General features: G+C 44.8%; 1 protein-coding gene across 1 annotated transcript in view; it reads left to right on the forward strand.

The window, feature by feature from the left end:
- Nucleotides 1-6,453: 6,453 nt before the first annotated feature.
- Nucleotides 6,454-17,852, forward strand: part of PTPN5 (protein tyrosine phosphatase non-receptor type 5) — an 81,144-nt gene continuing 69,745 nt past the window's right edge. The window contains exons 1-2 of the mRNA XM_086472124.1: nt 6,454-6,826; nt 6,866-6,914. The gene's annotated coding sequence lies outside the window, so the exon portion shown is untranslated. The remainder of the gene's footprint in view (nt 6,827-6,865; nt 6,915-17,852) is intronic.

Raw genomic sequence — 17,852 nt, forward strand, 5'->3', positions numbered from 1 at the left:
TATTTTGAATGCTAGATGTGGACAGAAGGGATACTGCAGAGGTCAAATGAATCTAGGGAGAACTGGGGTACTTTAATGCTTTGGGAAGCTTGGCATGTGTTAAAGGGCAACATTTTTAGAGTCAACTGTTTACATCCCACTGATTTCTTTATGGTTAGGTTTCCACAGCAGCCATTAGTCCTTTTTCTTGTTGGCCAACACAACTAATTTTCATGGGCTGTAAGTACATATATATGCGGCATACTGTACTTCTCAATGGATTACATTTCTGTTTGAAAAAAAAAGATGTCCTGTAGCACCTAAAGACCAGCCCATGTAGTTTCACACATTTGTAAGAGTCTCACCTGATTTGTTATGATTGAACCCTGTTGAGTTGGTGTAGAAAACTACAATCCTGGCCTCAGGAATTTACTATCCAATTTAGAAAAAGATACCTTAATCAGTGATAACAAGTATCAGGGGAAAATGGAGGAACAACAACACAGGTGATAAGATCAATGACTTAAGGAAGCTAACAAAATTATTTTGATTTTAGAATTTCCCCATCAAATCTTAATACCTAATATTTTGTTCATCTTTTTCTCCACCATTTCAAAATCAGCCCTGCACCAACTGAGCAATCCTGTACTCACAAGAGTTCCAAAAGTGAATTTGAAATTTTACATGCACTGCGTTTGTGGATTCTGTCTTAAACTATCTCTCAGGACCTGATACCAACAATGCACAGAATGCCCTCCAATATTTTCCTTAAGCAGTCTTAAACTGAGCAGTTACTAATACCAAAGGTCCCACGAACATCAGCTGCTTTTGAAAATATATGCATTGTCTGTTTTATTTTCGTTCCCTCTCATATTCATACATAAAATGGTCTAAAGCTCTTCTACTTCTCATTATCAGACCATTTTCAAAATTACACATTCTCACAGTATCAGAGCACGTGTCCTCTCCTTCAGCAAAGGTATCTTTCATGCTGTAGCTGTAGCGGTCTGCAGGCATGATCCCCTGAAAGCACACTGCCATCAGCGTACTTTTCGTCCTCCAACAAGGAATAGCAAGCTGCTGTTCTGATTTCCTCTAAGCCATATGCTTCAGCATCTTGAAAGCATCCAAGCCAATACTTCTTTTGCTTCTCTTGAACATCTAAAGTGAGATAACCTCACAGTCCCAATCTTAAACTTTTGGATTTTTTATTTCTGACTTTTGTGCAAATTGAGATTTTTACTTCAAGCAGAAATTATGCTTCCAAAGTTTTGAATACGACCATGTCAGCCTTCTGCAGTATGCGTTTATGAAAATAGCTGCTGGTGACACAAGCTGAGAGAGGGGAAACCCCAGGACATGCACCATATGGTGACAGGGACAGCAGCAGAAACAGCAATTACTAATTAAAACAGTTCTTCATGGTTTCAGAATGGCTCTTCCATGAAGTGTTAACAACTGCTGGTTAATCCTTCCTTATGACTACTCAATTCTGAATAAAAACATCTCTTTCTCAACTTTGGGAAAAGTTGTTTTTTTTTTTTTCCTTCTGCCTTTTTTAACATTTGAAATATAAGGAGTATTACAGTAACCATGGTATCCTGATGACATAATGGTTACCATGAGAACAAAGCTGAAATAGTGTCATCAGAGCCCCTTCTCTCTGCTGTGTGTTGAGTTTTATATTTAATAGAGATGGCCAAACTGCTGCCACCCAGCCTGGCCAATTCTATCCTGCTTCACAGGGGTTTCAAAGCTCGTGAAAGCAAAGCTGCCCTGCGCTGCTGCCTTCCACCTCAGCACATTTAGTTTTGCTTCAGGGCAGCAGTGCCACCAGCTTATACGCCTGCATAGCAGCCAGGTAAGAGGATAACTGTGTTGCAGCAGATTCCCGTAAGACAGTGACATTTTTCATGTCCCCAGGACATACTCCAGTATAGCCTTTGGCTACGTGTAAAATGGCACTTCTTGGTCTTCACTTGCCAGACAAACCAGATTTTAAATCATGTTTACTGAATGGTGCTAGCAGATTTCGTTGATAACCTTTGCAGGGTCTCCAATGCACGATTGTCTGTCGTCCAGTCCTGCAGTAACCTCTGCACAGAGTGCTCTGTACTCACAGAGGGATCCACTGGCTGCCGAGGTTACTAGCCAAGTGCAGAGATGCATCACGCCCAGCCTGTTACAGGACAAGAGTGCTAAAGCAGGCACCAAGACTCAAGACCACGCTGTGTCTCAGGCTGCACACTACTCACCTTTATGAGCGCTCCTGAGTGCCAGCAATTCAGAAATTAGTTCAGATTCTCTGTTACCATCATCAGCCTGACTGCTGTGAACACCAAGTGGTACCCTCCCCTGGGGCCAGCGCACCCCATTGCTACAGGGCAAACAGGCACTGCCAAAACGATGTACCCAGAGGGTAGCTCCAGCTTCAGATAAGCAAAAGCTGTTCCCAGTTAGTTTCCTCAAAGAAGCTCCTCTTTCTTTTACTGCAAGAACCGCTGGACATGACTCACTGCGTATTGTTTGTTCATTTTGCTAAATATATTTCCCAAACGCTATTTTAAGTCGCATTTCTCCCTTATGCTCCTACCAAGTTTACTGCATGAAAACAAGCCTCTAATTTTAATTTCATATTTAACCAAAACAAATATGGCGTGGCTCTGTTCACTTCAATAAAGCTATCTTGATTTATATCATGCAAACAGACATAAGAAAAGTCATCGAGGGGAAGACATGAAGGGTACTACAAAACAAAGGGGCTAACTAAGTAAGCAGCATTTCATACAGAGCTCCCTGCATTCTGCCTGTTTAACAAAATGCTTCCACACCAACCCAAGCCAGTTCCTGCAGATGGTTCACATATATTTCCTTCCTCCTGTAACCAGAATCCACTGCATAGGTTCTTCCTAAAGCTTCTGGCCATAAAACTTCTATTGAAGCCCCTTTTTAGTACCTACTACCTGACTTTCTTTACCCTACTGTTTCACTCAGTTCTTCCTGTTTCCTTGCCTCAACCTTACACTCTCCTTGGAAAATCAGGATACAGAGTCATTGTCAAAGGCTAACTGCACAGATTCCCTCTAAAACCATAGAATAATTCAGCTTGGAAGGGACCTCTGGAGGTCATCTGGTCCAATCCCTACTAAAAAGCAGGATCAACTTGGAAGTTAAATGAGGTTGCTCAGGGCGTGCTGCAGCTGAGCTCTCAGTACCACCAAGTATGGAGATAGCACAATCTCTCTGGGCAGCCTGTGCCAGTTTTTAATCACGCTCACTGCGAAAGTACTCACAATTTCCTTCTATCTGGTCACAATGTAGCTCTTGCTACAACTTAAGAGTGCTTGCCTCCTGTTATTTTGCTATGCAGAGCCCGATTTTGTCTTTATTACTCACCGTTAGGTAGGTGAAGACAGCACTATGATCCTCCCTTTGCCTTCTCTCATCCAGGTTAAAACCCCCGAAACTCTGAGCTCTCAATCCCCCTCCACAGCAGTGCACTCCTGCTCCTAACCATCTTAGGGACACTAGACACTCTGCACTTTGGTAATCTCTCTCTTGTATAGGGAGTCCCAGAACTCCACATGCGGCCTCACAAGTACCTCACAGAGGGGAGAAATCACCTCCCTCAACTGCTGCCTGTGCTTTTGCTAATATGATCTGGTATGCACTCAGCCTTCATTGCTGCAGGGGCACACTGCTGATTCAGGTCCAACTTGTCGTACACTGGGACTCCCATATCCTTTCCTGCAAAGCCGCTCTCTGGCCTGATGGTCCCCAGCTTGTACTGTCACCTTCTGAACACTACTTCAAACCTGGCTCATCAGCTGTCCTTCACACAAAGATCAACCCTGATCCCAGCTGTAACGCTAAGTCAGCAATCTCTGCCTGCCTAGCAGAACGCTGCTGCCACAGTCAACACTGAAGTTCACAGCTGGCAATAAACCCAGCTGAGTGGCCACTGAATCTCTTACCTTCACCCTCAGCCTCATGTCTGACCTTAACCTCACCACAAACCCTTCTTAACTGCGGCAGGCTAGTGACTTCTGCCTTCCCCAGCAACAATTCCCTCTCACTGCCCTCTACAGACTCAAGCCAGGCCCTAACCCTGCTAGACCATGACTGGCAGGGTAACAAACACCAGAACAAACCCTAACACCAGATTGCAAACAGCCTAAATTCAAGCTCATCATGCCCTCATGGCTCAGCCACATACCCAACCCTAAATGTTAGCCCCTTTTCTTCTGACATAATTGTAACAGAGAGTAACTGGCTGACTGACTCCTGTATGTTCTCTGCAGAGAGCAGGGTACTCAAATTTTGCTATTGAAAATCAGTTGGGGCAGATTTGGGCTGTTTTTCAGAAAAAAAAAAAAAAAAACAAACCCGCAGAGAACCACACACAATAGCACATGCAGTTTTAATGTCATATCTCCTGCACTCTGGTAAGCCCAAGAAGCAAAATGGTTTCTCAAAGCAGAGAAGCCCTGCTGCCTCTCAACTATTTACTGCTGCTGGCCCCATCTCCCTGCAAAGCTACTGTGCACCCCACAGCAACGAGCAGCAGATGGCTGGTACAGCAGCTAGGAGCATTTGGGACCGAGGAGAGCTGATTCCCTGGTCCACTGCAGTCTTTCTGAACTCTAAGAGGAGTTCTCATCACAGCCTCATCCCAAGTTTTCATGCCCCTGCCTTTTGGAAGGGAAGAGGAAACCGAGCTAGTGCAGTAGTAAGTGATAAGTCCAGTTTTGCCTCTGACTCACCCTGCACTGATACCAACTCGCAATTCCCTCTTAATTGGGAAAATTACTAGGACAGTACTCACTGCCAGAATTCTGGGTCATAAAGTCATTCTCTGACTCAGAAGAAGGTTTGCAACAGCTGTGGCAGTGATATGGACTGTAGGTGAGTCATGTTGAACTATTAGCACAAACATAAGAACCTTATAAAACAAATACATAAAGAATTGCACTGACCATCTAAATTATAATCTTGCATTTGTTATTCTATAGCAAAGGATTTGACGATGTTTTACTGCACACCTGGCTTTCAGGAATGCAAAATTTAAAAAACAAAGTTACTAAGACACTTATCATATGAAGCCCAAGCAGCTTTTTAAATTCAGAGGGTAAAATTTTAGCTGATACAAATTTTCTGGCAGGCATTAAATTTGTGGAGGCATACTGATTTAAAACAGCTCAGAACCTGATTCTAGATTCATGGGACGAAAACCCATGTTTATTGATTATATAACTGCAAATGCAGCTATGTCTCAAGTGCAGCATGCAATGTATCTAACAGCACATAACAAAATATTTCATCCATATTCAGAAGGGGAAAATGCCCTGTTCAGTTTAAATTGTAGCAGAGATTTAGACAGATGAATACTCTTGGGCTTTCCAATCAAGGATTCCAAGAAATAAAACCAAGAAAATATACAAAACATTAAGTAATTTAAAGGAACTACTGACCTGCAGTGAATGGATACTGAGGTAATTTCACTGACTTAGTAGGCCCCCATTACCTGAACATTTAATCCTGCGACTCTCCAGTAAGTTAGGCTAGTAAAACTAATGCCACAGATCAAACTCAACGATACTCACACCAAAGCACCGGGAAAACCTCTGGTCTCCAACCAGAGGTTGTGAAGTATGTGTTTAACAACTTACAACCTTTTTAGGGACAACTGATCTGAGGAAGAAAAGGCTTACAGGGCTACTCCACACTACCAAGTAATCACTGGAAAAACCAAGTGGACTTAAAGCAACCTTTGAGTTCTTTTCCTCCCTCCTACTACTTCTGGACAAGAGTCCTAGTTCAGCAGCCATTAGGTGCTGTGGTTTCATCAGTACAAAACGGGCTGCCTTTGGTGGAGCAAAGTAGGTTTATAGGAGATGAGGAACCAGCCCCGTAGCCTACACACAAGGCCATAGTCATGGCTCCGGTTTGAGAGGGCATCAACCTGCCACCTTCTGCCCTCAAGATTTTTTGGCCAACTGGAGCTGATGAGAGGCACCCTCTTCATCCCCTCCAGCACAAAGTCAACCGCCCTAGCTAAAGCACGTGCACTAAGACATTGGGACCCACGGGCTCCAGCCACCGTTCAGGTGCAACCCTGGGAATTTGAGGGCTGAATGGCGGGAACAACGACCTGAGAGGGGTAGCTGCGTCTTAAAATGGCCTCCCGGCCCCCTCCGAGAAAGGAGGCTGGGGGGGCCGTTGGCAGCCTGCGGCCGCCGGCTCGCCCCCCCCACCTCTGGCACCAGCAGCCCCCAGAGGAGGCCGGGGTCACGGCCACCCCGCCGCAGAGCTGCCCGCGGCGCGCCGCCCTACCCACCTGCGCCTACTGGCGGAGCCCCGCCGCCCCCTGGGGCCTCACTGCGGCAGCGGCGGCTCCGGCTCTCCCCGGGGCTGGGGGCGGCCTCTCTCCGGCCGCCGCCGGGCGCTCCCGCTCACTGCCTGGCTGTTTCATTCATGCTTTCTCCTTCGCCATCTCCCTCTCCGGCTGAGGGGAAACGGGAGCGCGCGTGGGCGGCCGCTGGAAGGCTCCCTGTCAGTCAAGCGGCCGAGCTGGAAAGAAGGCGAGCGAGGGAGAAGGAGGGAGAACAGCTTTCCCGGGGGAGGGGGCGGCTGTTGTCGCTGCCAGCCTCGCAGCCCTTCCCGGGACATCTGCAGAGACGGGGTGGGGGGAAGGCGGGAGCCGTTTTGCACCACAGATCTTCCCGCCTCGGAGGGAAGCGGAGGGGGGGGCGGCTTCGCTCCTTCCCGCTCATCACCTGTGCCCTCTCCGCGCACACCCACTCAGCGGCGACGCGGGGGGAGCCGGCGGCCGCTCTGTCTGGCGGGAGCGCCGAGCGGCGGGGACCGTGCCTCCGGCGGAGGGGAGGCAGGGCGCTGTGCGCGTACGTGTCTGCCGGGGGCTGCGGGGGCGGCGCGCCGGCGGAGGGGGGACCGCCTGCCCCCGCCGCTCGCCGGAGGGCTCGCCCGGGCTGTGTCAGTGCCGGGGTGGGGGTGCGTAGGGCAGCGGGTCCCCTCAGCTCTCCCTGGGGTTGGGGAACTTCCTGAGGCTGAGGGGCGCTTCGTAGTCCCGGCACCTGCCGCACTGGGGGGGGGGGGGGGGAAGGGGGGGGCCGTGAGGGGGTTTTGAGGAGAGGCGCGGGGCAAGTTGTAACGGTTTCGGAGGGGGGGGGGGGGGGGCGGCCGGCGCGCGCGCCCCGCCGCGGGCTGAGGCGGGAAGGGCGCTTGGTAGCGGGGAGGGGTGCGGGCGGCCGCCGGCGGCGGGAGCGGGGGCGCCGGTGCAGTGCGCAGCAGGGCTGGGGGCTCGGCGGGGGAGAGGCGCGGCGTGTGCGGGCCCGCTGCCCCCCGCCGCGCCGCAGAGCGGGCGGCTTTGCCTTTGTGCTCCCTCCGCACCTGAGTGCGAGGCTGGGAGGGACGGCGCAGGTGGGGGCGGGCGCGGTAGGCAGCGGCGGCGGATCCCCGGAGCCAGGGAGGGGAGGTAAGGCTGTGCCGCGCCGAGCTGCGGCGGCCGCGGGCTGCGCCTTCGGCCGGCGGCGGGGGCGGCGGGCAGGGCAGGTCTCTTGCTCGGCTGTTCCTGCAGCCGCTCCCCATCTCGTCCTGCTGCACGGAGAGAGATGCAACAGCCCGGTCCCCCGGGGACGGACGGTGCTCGGAGGTGGGCAAGCTGCATCAGCCCGGCCGACGCGCGGAGGGGCTGCTGGGGAGGGGGGCAGCAGCCGGCGGAGCCCGCCCGCTCCCGCGGTCTCCACGCAGCTGGCCGTGGACCTGCGAGGGGTGCTGAGGGCGGCCGGCAGCCCGGCGCCCCCGGCGCCGCTTCCACCCCCGAGACGCCCGCTCACCTCCCTGCCCTCCCCTCCCCGCCGGTCGCGGGGCTCGGGGCGTGGTGGCGGCGTGCACAAGGTTGGGTGCTGGCAACGTGAATTTTCCCTGTTTTCCCCCGCTAGAGAACACGCCAAGATACCGGTGTATGCGCCTAGCGGATCTCGCTTGGGAAGGACGGGGGGGTTTGGAGGAGGCTGATTTCGAACCGGTGTAGTCGGTAGTTAACTACTGGCTGCAGTTAAAATTTTAGCAGCAACAGCTTTGCGATGCTTTCCGGGAATATTGCTGCCTTTGAGCTGATGTGAGAGGCAGCCCGTGGTACGCTGCCACTTTCTACTAGATGGCAGTGCTGAGAGCAGGATAGTTGTGCTGTAGGTGATGGAGTGTTGGGAAACTGGAGACTTCTGTGCAGCTGGATTTTGGTGGAGTTATGGGTGGAACAGAAGAGGCTTTGCCTGCGCCCTTGGAGCTTATTTGCAATTAAGAGGGGGTTTTAAAACTTTGCATATGGTTATCTTGTTATGCAATTACGTTCTAGTGAGACTGTGATTCTTATATTTGGGAAGGAAGAGCAAATTTAGTAGGTTAAGCCTCTATATTACAGCATTATTTACAAAGTTTGAGGTTTGGATCCAGCTCCACTGGCTGCCACCTGATTGGCAAAGATTTACAGCTGAGGATCTGTGCTTGTGTTAGAGCAGTGAATTACTGATTCAGAAGAAATGTGGCTGCATTACCCTCTTTTTATGGCATGAGTGTTGTATTTGCTGAAGAAACATTTTTTTGTTTTGGTCACAGTTTTATTAGGCAGTTTGACATACCTACTTTGCTGTATAAATTATACAGTTAATGGGTCGAGTTCGAATCTTGGATAGACCCAGAACTCTCGATGATTTCGGCAGGAGTTATGTGGTACATGACAGACTGCTGAATTTTACTGTGTGAAGTATCTGAAGTAAAAAAATTTCCCTCTCCTTGTCCTACACTTGTTTTCCAATTTGTTTCTTTGGAGTAACAGAATGTAGTGATTTTGTCAATGTTTTCATTGATATGTGAATAAGGGTTGTATATCTGAAGACAAGGATTGTTGAGGGACTCAGTATGCATCCATTGAGAGAGAGAAAATGTACCCTGTTGACTTGAATGTGAGTAAAGTGGACAGCAGAACTCTTATTTTACATTTGCATGAGTCCCAGCCTTTTCAGTAGGTATGTGCAGGAAGGTAAGCACATCATGTTCGCTTCTTTAATTAATTTTGTTATACATGAATAGGCAACATTCCTTGTAGTATTTTGTTGTTGATTTGGTTTTTGGGGTGGTTTTTTTTTTTTTTTTTTACTTACCATTTAGCATTATGGTTTAAGGGCTAAGATTTAAAATGTTTGTCACTCCACTGCAGAGAGTAACCAAGTGGATGTCATGCATGTAAGACTAGAACAAGAGCCTTTAAATAGCAAGACTGTCAATTTAGTAACAATTTAATGTCATAAATGGTAGAATACACAACAAGAATGCAAATCTGAATGATTATAGAGTGCATCTTTTGATATTAGTATTGATAAAGTACAAAGCAGAAAAGCAAGTAAATGCATTCAGCTATTAAGTATCTAAACTGGTTTGAAATGGAAGAGCTGTTTTCTGTTATGCAGTTTATGCTTAAAAAAAAAAAAAAGTAGGGGAGGGCAGAAAACTTATTTACGAGCCTTTATTTTGTTCTATGGATCTCAAAATTCCATTATGTAGCAGAATGTTTTCCAGTATCTGCTTTCTCAGTGTCTGGAAAGGCAGATGTTGCAGCAGGAGCAATTACACTGATTTGCAGCACAGGAGGAAAAAAAAAAAAAAGCTGATTTTTTTGCCTCTGCCTAAAAAGGTCGACCATTTAGCTCTGTTTTGGGCTTGTCAAGAGATGAGATAGAGAAGTTAAGTTTCTTCAGCGAAGGGAGTGAAGTTAATGTACAAATTGGGAAATTTCTGTTTCCAGAATAAAATGAGTAAATTTGCCTAACAGACTGTGTTAAAGAATTCCAGTTGCTTGGGTTTACCTCACAATTGTCCACAAATAAACCCTTGCTAAAAGGGAGTTTTCCACAGTTTTGTTGGTTGTTTAGGTACTTAACCAGGGTGCTCTGTCCTGTGGGATGTTGACTCGAAAGGCAGAAGAGGCAGTGGAGACTAGAGCCCTGTAGGCTTTTGTAGAAGAGGCTCTGAATCGTAGCTCTTTAAAAGGTGCATGACAGAATCCCATCTTCGCTGAAATCACTGAGAGTTTTGCTATTGCAGTTCTTCAGTTTGCTTCTTGTCCTGTGTAGGCCACAGCAAAGTGTGGCTGATGGGATCCGAGATTTCGACCTATGATAGCGCCTGCATTCTTGGTGTAAGCAGACGCTTTAAAGAGTTTATTTTTAGTTTTCAGACAAAAAGGGTTTCTACTTTAGAGGATATTTGAGACTCCATGCAAACAAAACATGTAAGTGGAAGTTCAGAACCGAAGAGCTAGTTTCTACTAAAGCATCTTGTGAGAATAAGGCCAGAAGAGATGCAGAGTGTGTGTATGCTCTGTCTATGCATGCTACTGCGTAGTGAGTGAACCGTGATACTCAAGGAAAGCAAGGGTTTTGAATGTTTCTGGAAGGTGACAGGATTTTTTTATCTTGCTATGTTGCTCAGGCACAGTAATTCTTTTTTGGCTCTTTTCAGATGCCTCCCTTAATGGTACGGAACCAACTTGACCTGTGATTTTGGGCAACATTTTAAGGAGCTAGTATGGTAATAATTTGCATATTAAAAGTCAGATTTGAGCTCCTGCGTTGTAAGACTCCTGATTTGTGACCAGCTAGAATTACAGTAAGTGGTTCTGTATGTTCTTGGTTTGTCTTTTTTTTTTCCTCTTAGCCCTTCCTCGCTTAGTGATCTGCTGCATGTAACATCTCTCCTAACCTGTTGGGGCAGGAGCAGCCTTTCATAACTTGTTTCAGCGAGGCTCAAATAGCTGTTTGCAGCTTTAAGAGACTGGTGTAATAGAAAGTAACAGTTTGACCCTGGTTTAAGGTCAAGGGTAGCCGCCCAAAATATTTAGTATTTTTAAGAGGCAGACCTCTAGCATAAAAAAAAAATTGTTCCTTGTTTTCTTTGTGACTCTGTAGCATAACTAGTTTCATTCTGCGTTTTACTATTGTGCTTATGGGTATAACAGCTGGGTATTGCGACTTTCTGCATTTTTATAGCAGTGCTGACTTGTGTATACAACTGCATTTGTTAATGGGAACTCTTGTTTTTGACACCCTTCAGGTATAAGCAACTTGCTTCAGTTACAGGGAGATTGTCCCTTATCTGTCATCAGATAAACACCTTCAGACTAGCCTTGTCAATCACTGCAGTATAATAAAGCCATTTAGACCATCTTTTCTAAACGAATTGAATGTGTGATGCTGGGTTCAAATAGCAATGAGTGCTAGAAAGAGTGACAACTGTATGTAGCATCTTCTATGTGCGTGATTTTGTTTAGGATGATACCTATCTTCATAATCCTGTGGGTGCAAACTTGGCACTTCCGGATGTGCCAGAGGTTCAGACAGATTTTGAACGCTTCAATGAAAAGTTACTGATAGCTGCAGTGTGCAGAGCCTGCTGTCACGCACACCGCTAACATGTCTCTGTCCGAGCTGATGTCTGTGTGCATACACTACTTCATCAAACTGCATAAGCTATGACACAGCTAGTCTTAATTACACTGCTTTTTTAAAATCATTCAAATGTTGTAATTCTTGTATTACTAGAATTGTTCTACCGCTTGTTTGTCCACAGATCATGTTTCATTAAAAGTGCTGATGAGCACCCAGGACTCTGAAGACAGCAGTTTTGTGCAAGATAAGAAGCTGATGGAGGATAGAGCTCCAGAGTTCCTGGCAGACACTGACAGCATAAGATGGCACCGTAGTCTAGTCTGAAATTGTAAGTCTTAAGAAGGACTAGATGTCCTTGACTTTACAAGAAGTTATTGCACTGAAGAAACTTAGTAGTGGGCTAGAGTCCTCTTTCAGGAGCTGTGTAGATGTGTTTGCTTCTGTTCAGTTACGCTAATATGAATATGGAGTAACTAGGATTTTTCTACATGTAAGTGTGAATTGAATCTCCCTACATTAGAGGAAGTAGTTTTATTTACCCTGGTGAACCTGAGATCTGCACCCATCATTTCTGAACTACTTTGTTTCTAGAGCTGCTAGGAAATCTAGGAGATGGATGGTGTAAGCTTTACAGCATGACTGAAACTACTGGGTCCACAGGAGTCTCCCTTTTGAAAGCTGTGTGTTCCAAAGATGTTAGTTCATTTGCGGAAGAATGTTTGAAACCCGCAGTTGACAAAGGCCATGAAATCACTGATGTAGCGAAATATGCAAAATATTTCGCATGAATGATGTCCATACCCTTGCAAAGGATTTTTTTATCACTGTGGCATTTTGCAGTGGGGGGGGCAGGCTGCAGGTCAGGAGGCTAGGACACTAACGCTGCATAGTATGCCTTGACATACATTACACTTGTAATAATGTAACTCCAGTATTAAATACAAAAGCAACACTATACTTGGCAGATACAAGTTTGATAACTGCTCCTGGGGAAAAAACCTATCGATATTAGTGGATATTTTAGTGGACAAGTCCAGTGGTCTAGATTTTTCCATTTCAAAAAGTGGAAGAATCTTACCTCCGGCTTCCATTTCCTTTCACCTTCGTCACACAGTTCTTGAGAGACACTAAATGCAGAAAGCAATCTTGCAAAGTGTGTTTCTAATTGTAAGTAGGCAGTAATCAAATCCTGTCTTTCGTTCCTGTGTGACCCTGGGAGATGCAGGAGATGGAGGTGTTTCACTGGGAAATGGATGGCTAATTTACATATGGAAATTTTCTAATATTAGCATACCAACTTATTTTCCACACGTGCGCACCTCTTACAGAAGCAGACTGTGAACTTGGAAACATATATGCCTAAATATTCAGAATGGCTATTCTGGTAGGTAGCCCTGCGTAGACAGACTCTTAGATCTAAATCACTATTGCAGAAGAACCTGAAGGAGAATTCAGTAAGAAAAGGAGCTAAATAACAGTGCGAGTTGAAGTGTAACAAAAGCACAAAGTTCTTCAAAGTACGTGTGATTTGGTAAAGATCTATATTTTCCATATAAACCCAGTATGAGAAGTTAAGGTTGAATGTCCTCTTAGATATCCACTCCTTTGTTCTGCACCTGTGTAGTGAAGAGAATATTTTCTATTTAGTTGCAGCTGTTTTTCAGGTAATGATGAATCTTGTATTACTAGTGCTGCAGAGAAGTGACTGTGACATTTGCTACTTCTTGAAATGCACGTTTCCTGAAATCTTCTTATGTCATTAAGAATTAGATGTAGAAAACTGGTGTAAGAATAGCACTAGTCTGTAAACTTGTCAGTAAAATGTAAAATTTTTTGAAATAAATGGCAAAGGAGCAGACATGGGACAGCAGGGGCTGTTGATATGTGCAAAGCAACAAACAAGATGCTTGAAGGAAATAGTTCTTTCAAAAAGATAGTAGTAAATGATTTGTAGGAATTCTGGTAAAAATCAGTAAGTACTTTAGATTTTCTTTGTAATACACAAGTTGTAAGTTGGGTTTTTCACGTCAAACTCCTAAGTATTTGACAGTGGAGTATTTGCACTGTGGGACCACATCAGCCTACGAAATCATTGCAAATGAGAGTCAAAAAGAAGTATTACAACAAATTCATTGTTGTCCTGTGAGTTAAAACATATTCTAAAATTGTGGCTGAACTTAAGTTTAAATTGAAAATATTTTAGAAAAGCATATTTTTATTGAGGAGATACAATTTGGAAAGTTTTGATTACCTTTAGTTATTTCATCTATATGTCCTTTAAGGTCTTTTTTTTTTTTTTTCATAACCTACCTATGTTGTTTCTGACATTCTTAGAAGCAGAAACTTGAAACTTTCACATCCTTAAAGACTCATTCAGAGCTTACGGGACTGTTTGTATTTACTAATATTAAGTTTGTGCGTGCCTTCTTTCCTTATTGAAACCACAGCACACTGCTTATGTGACTGTTTAATGCATAGTTTATTTCTCTGCTGATTTCACCTCTTAGCAGGGGCATCTTACATGAATTTAGATGATGAATTAATTTGGACGAACATATACCTCACTTTCAAAACGAGGTTGTGTCTCATTTTTTCCCCAGTTCCACACCCCAGAAAGTAGCAATCCTTGTGATTTCTGCCCTGACAGTTTTCTTTTTCCCTGCACATAGTTGCTGCTCCCCTTCAGTGGGAGAACATACTCTGTTTATAGCACTATCAATATCATGAGCCTCTAATGGTATCTTAGAGTTTGTTAGGAAATACAAGTGCTGGCATTTTGTAATGGTGCAGAAAGCTTTTTCAGGTATCACTGAATAGCCAAAACTACTGAAAAAGCTCAGAATTTTGCATGGTGAGGGTATTCTGAACTGTGTCTCTCAGGTGCTATAAATAATAACTATTTTCATAATAGATGACTTGCAGTCTATAAAAGCAGGTCATTCCATTTACTGCCTTCTTTCTCTTCCTGCTGCTTCAATGGCAGATTTTTAGCAACCAAGAGCATTGCAGACTTTATGGATGTGAGATAAGGGGAAGGCTCCATTGGAGTGTAACAAGACTTGGATCCTTTTGGAAGGCAGGATTCAGAAAGATGAGGTGGGCTAAACCAACAGTAACTAGCCTTTTTTTTTTTTTTTTTTTTTAGCAGGCAGATACTTACCTAATTTTAGTCTTAAAGGAGGATTGTTTTTTGTAACCCTATTCCTGCCTCCTACCAGCTTGCCAGGGCCACAGCTTTACTTCACATGTGTGGAATGACAGCTGTAAGGGGACAGGGAGAGAAGGAGTTGAGAAGTTTCTTCTTTGGTTGAGAAAAGTATGAGGGAGCAGAACAGTCCATTGAACGTGCTCACTGATCCCAGCTGGCCTTTGAAAATAGGGTTGTCACAAGCAGTCTGTGAGTTGTAGGTTGACAGTTGTCATGTGGAGCTGTGGTGACAACACACAAACACCAGAAGCTTTTTCGCGCAGCCACTCTGGAGACCTTTTCTTACAGTTCTGCTGGTTGTAGCTACCTACTCCAAAGGTTGGCAGCTGGATCTCCCTGGGTGCTTTCCCTGTGTTTCTCAATCATGAAATTCTCAAAATGAAATTTTGCATCTCGTGGTGTCTTGGACTTGACCAAAATTTGGGCTATTTAAAATACGGTCATATAGTCCCATGAAATAAGGAAGGCAGACTATTGCAGGCCTGCTCGTAGCAGTGAGAATCCTTATGGGCTCGAGGTTTCATTTTTCTCCACTCTTGCAAGATTTAGGTCATATCGTTTAGGTCAGCACACTTAAAAGCAAGCTAGGTGTCTTGATTCAGCCTCCCTAAGAGAGTACTTGGTTTGCCAGAGATGTTATTTGAAGCATCCCCTTGGATATATGATACCACGTTTGAGTTTGCTGTCAGTTCACTGAATTACACTTGCCTGTGGTTTTTTTGGGTTTGGTTGTTGTTTGTTTGTTTGTTTGTTTGTGGGGTTTTGGGTGGTTTTTTTTTTTAAATACAGGTAAATAAAATATGCCTAATATTTTTTTCTAGCATCATCCAGAGATTCTGGAAAAGGGAATCCCATTTTATTCATCAGGCAGTACATTTTTTAATTTTTTTTTTTGATGATTCTGCAGAGCCCTTTTTACTTTTAGGAACAGAGGCTTGGTGCTTACTTCCTGTACCTCAGCCTACTGAGTGTGGCTAGATTTGTTTATTTTCTTTTCCAGAACATCTTCCATTTGGTAATCCAACAGCATCTGTTCCCTCATTTTCAGTCTCAGTAACAGTGCATATTACCAGCCTGGGGCTTGGCTGTAGCTGTCTCCTTTAGGAGCAGAGCCTCCCTTGCCAGTGCAGATCACTGCCACCATTCTGTTACACTGACCAAAGCATTTGCTCCTTAAGTTTGAGAATAGCAAGCCAGAGAGGTGGAATAATTTAAGTAGTTAGCTTGTTTCAGTCCTCTTCTAAACATGGAAATCGGAGCCTGCAAACATTTCTAAGATGAAACATTGGCAGACATGATAATTTCTGTGAAACTGCAGATGTGACTACTTTGTTATGAAGCTGCTGGGAGCTTTGTGAATTATTGTAACAAATCCTGTGACTAAAAAGCATGTAATGGCTATTTTATTCTGCTGGTGATTGCTTCTTCACTTCAGAGCCCATTAAGAATGGTCACGTAATTGAAATAGTTAACATTTTCTTTTAAATTAGATGGGGACTTCTCACATACTTACAGGATGCCTAATTTGCACTGACATATGTAAGGATTGAGCCCCCAAATGCTGTGTGTATTTTAGCCCATTATTTATTGTCTTAAACCATGTTTTCAGACCCTGAAGTGCTATGTTCTGTGGTAAATTACTGCAAGCATGTGTAACATTTTCCATGCTATGTACGTTTTATAACATCTCTGGTTTCTTAATTACACATTTTTTCCCTGAAGTAGGCACTGCCATTTCTTCTTAACTTTTATCTCTTTTGAGCTTTAAGCATCATGTACAACAGTGTGTGTCCTGAATTTTTTAGGGAAAAACATTGTATTTGTCCCTTTGAATTTTGCATGCGCTGTCTGGCACCCTAACCCCTCAAACTCCTGATTTGAAACACTGTTGATCTTGCTACTGAATATAGTTCTGGCCATTTGCCACAGTTCTGCGTGTTGCCAGTGGGCAGCGGGTTGCAAATGGAGATTCAGTGCTCTGAAGTTTTGTAGTGATGCTAGATAATGAGAGAACCAGCAATTAAACAACAATATGTTTTATCTGCAGTGTGTTCTGTGCAGCTCAGAACATCAGTTTTCAGTCTGTTATCCTTGAGTGGATTAGATTACATTATATTAGTTTGCATTAGATTAAATTGAGAACTGTTGCTTTGTGTTAGTCCTGGGCATGACTTTAAAGTTACATAAAAGTTCTTTTTTAACCCAGAAAATTGTGCCAGTGGTAAGATACAGATTCAGGCATGGTGCTGGTTCCTGTGTTTGGACAGAGGAGACCATTACCTGTGTACCCAGGATTTGAAAAAAGATTCTCTTCTGCTTGGCAAGCTTGCTTAAAAGTCGCGTTCTGCTAATGCTGTCTCTGGTGTTACTGTGTTCTGTCACAGCCTGCTGGCATTGATCTGGTGGCCTGGGATTTGTAAAGCTGTGCCTATGAGACTGCTGATGACGCTGGGAAGAGAAGGCAGTCCGAAGCTAGCTGGAGTATTGTCTGCTGTCATTTGGGCATTTGCTTTATTAAGGCATCCCGTTTACTCCCTTGGTTGTTGATACTGAACAGAAGTAGAAATTGAGAGCAGATCTCTAAGCCTGTTTACTGTCCTTGAAACTGGATGTTTATTCCAGTTTGGAATGCAGAGGTTCCTGTCTGTGGCTACAGCTTTTCTTCCTTCATTTTTCAGCTGGTACCAGTCTCTGCTGCTCTCTGCATGGCTTTCATCCTTTCCATCTGTGTCTGTCACCTCTCCAGCCCAAGTGTCATCTCCTCTAGCTATGTATTTCTCTCTCTTTCTCTCACAAAGAGCTGAGTAACCTTCTGCCACAAAGGTTGCAAACCAAGGAAGTGCAAACTGCCCTCTGTCCACTACATCCTCTTAGATCAGCCGCTTCTGTTTGATGTTGTCCAAGTATGAAAGAAACAGCTTTTCCCCAGAAGCTATGGAGTCTTGTTTGTAACAGACTTTCTCATGGACTGAAATGAACTGATGGCCGCCACTACAGGATACATAAAAGAATCGTTTGCTTCTGGTTTTTAGTTCCTCTTTTGCAGCTGATTGCTATGGACATTAGGCTCTCTGATTCTGAGAGCGCAGTGGGTATTTGGAAATACTGTCTTGAAAAGTGTTGGTCCTGGAAAAGGCCACGTTAATCCATCCAGCTGTTTCTAAGCCATTTCCTGAAATATTGAACTTAAGCATTGCATC

This window comes from Leptosomus discolor, chromosome 12, assembly GCF_034619465.1.
Source record: "Leptosomus discolor isolate bLepDis1 chromosome 12, bLepDis1.hap2, whole genome shotgun sequence".
Classification (NCBI taxonomy): Eukaryota; Metazoa; Chordata; class Aves; order Leptosomiformes; family Leptosomidae; genus Leptosomus; species Leptosomus discolor.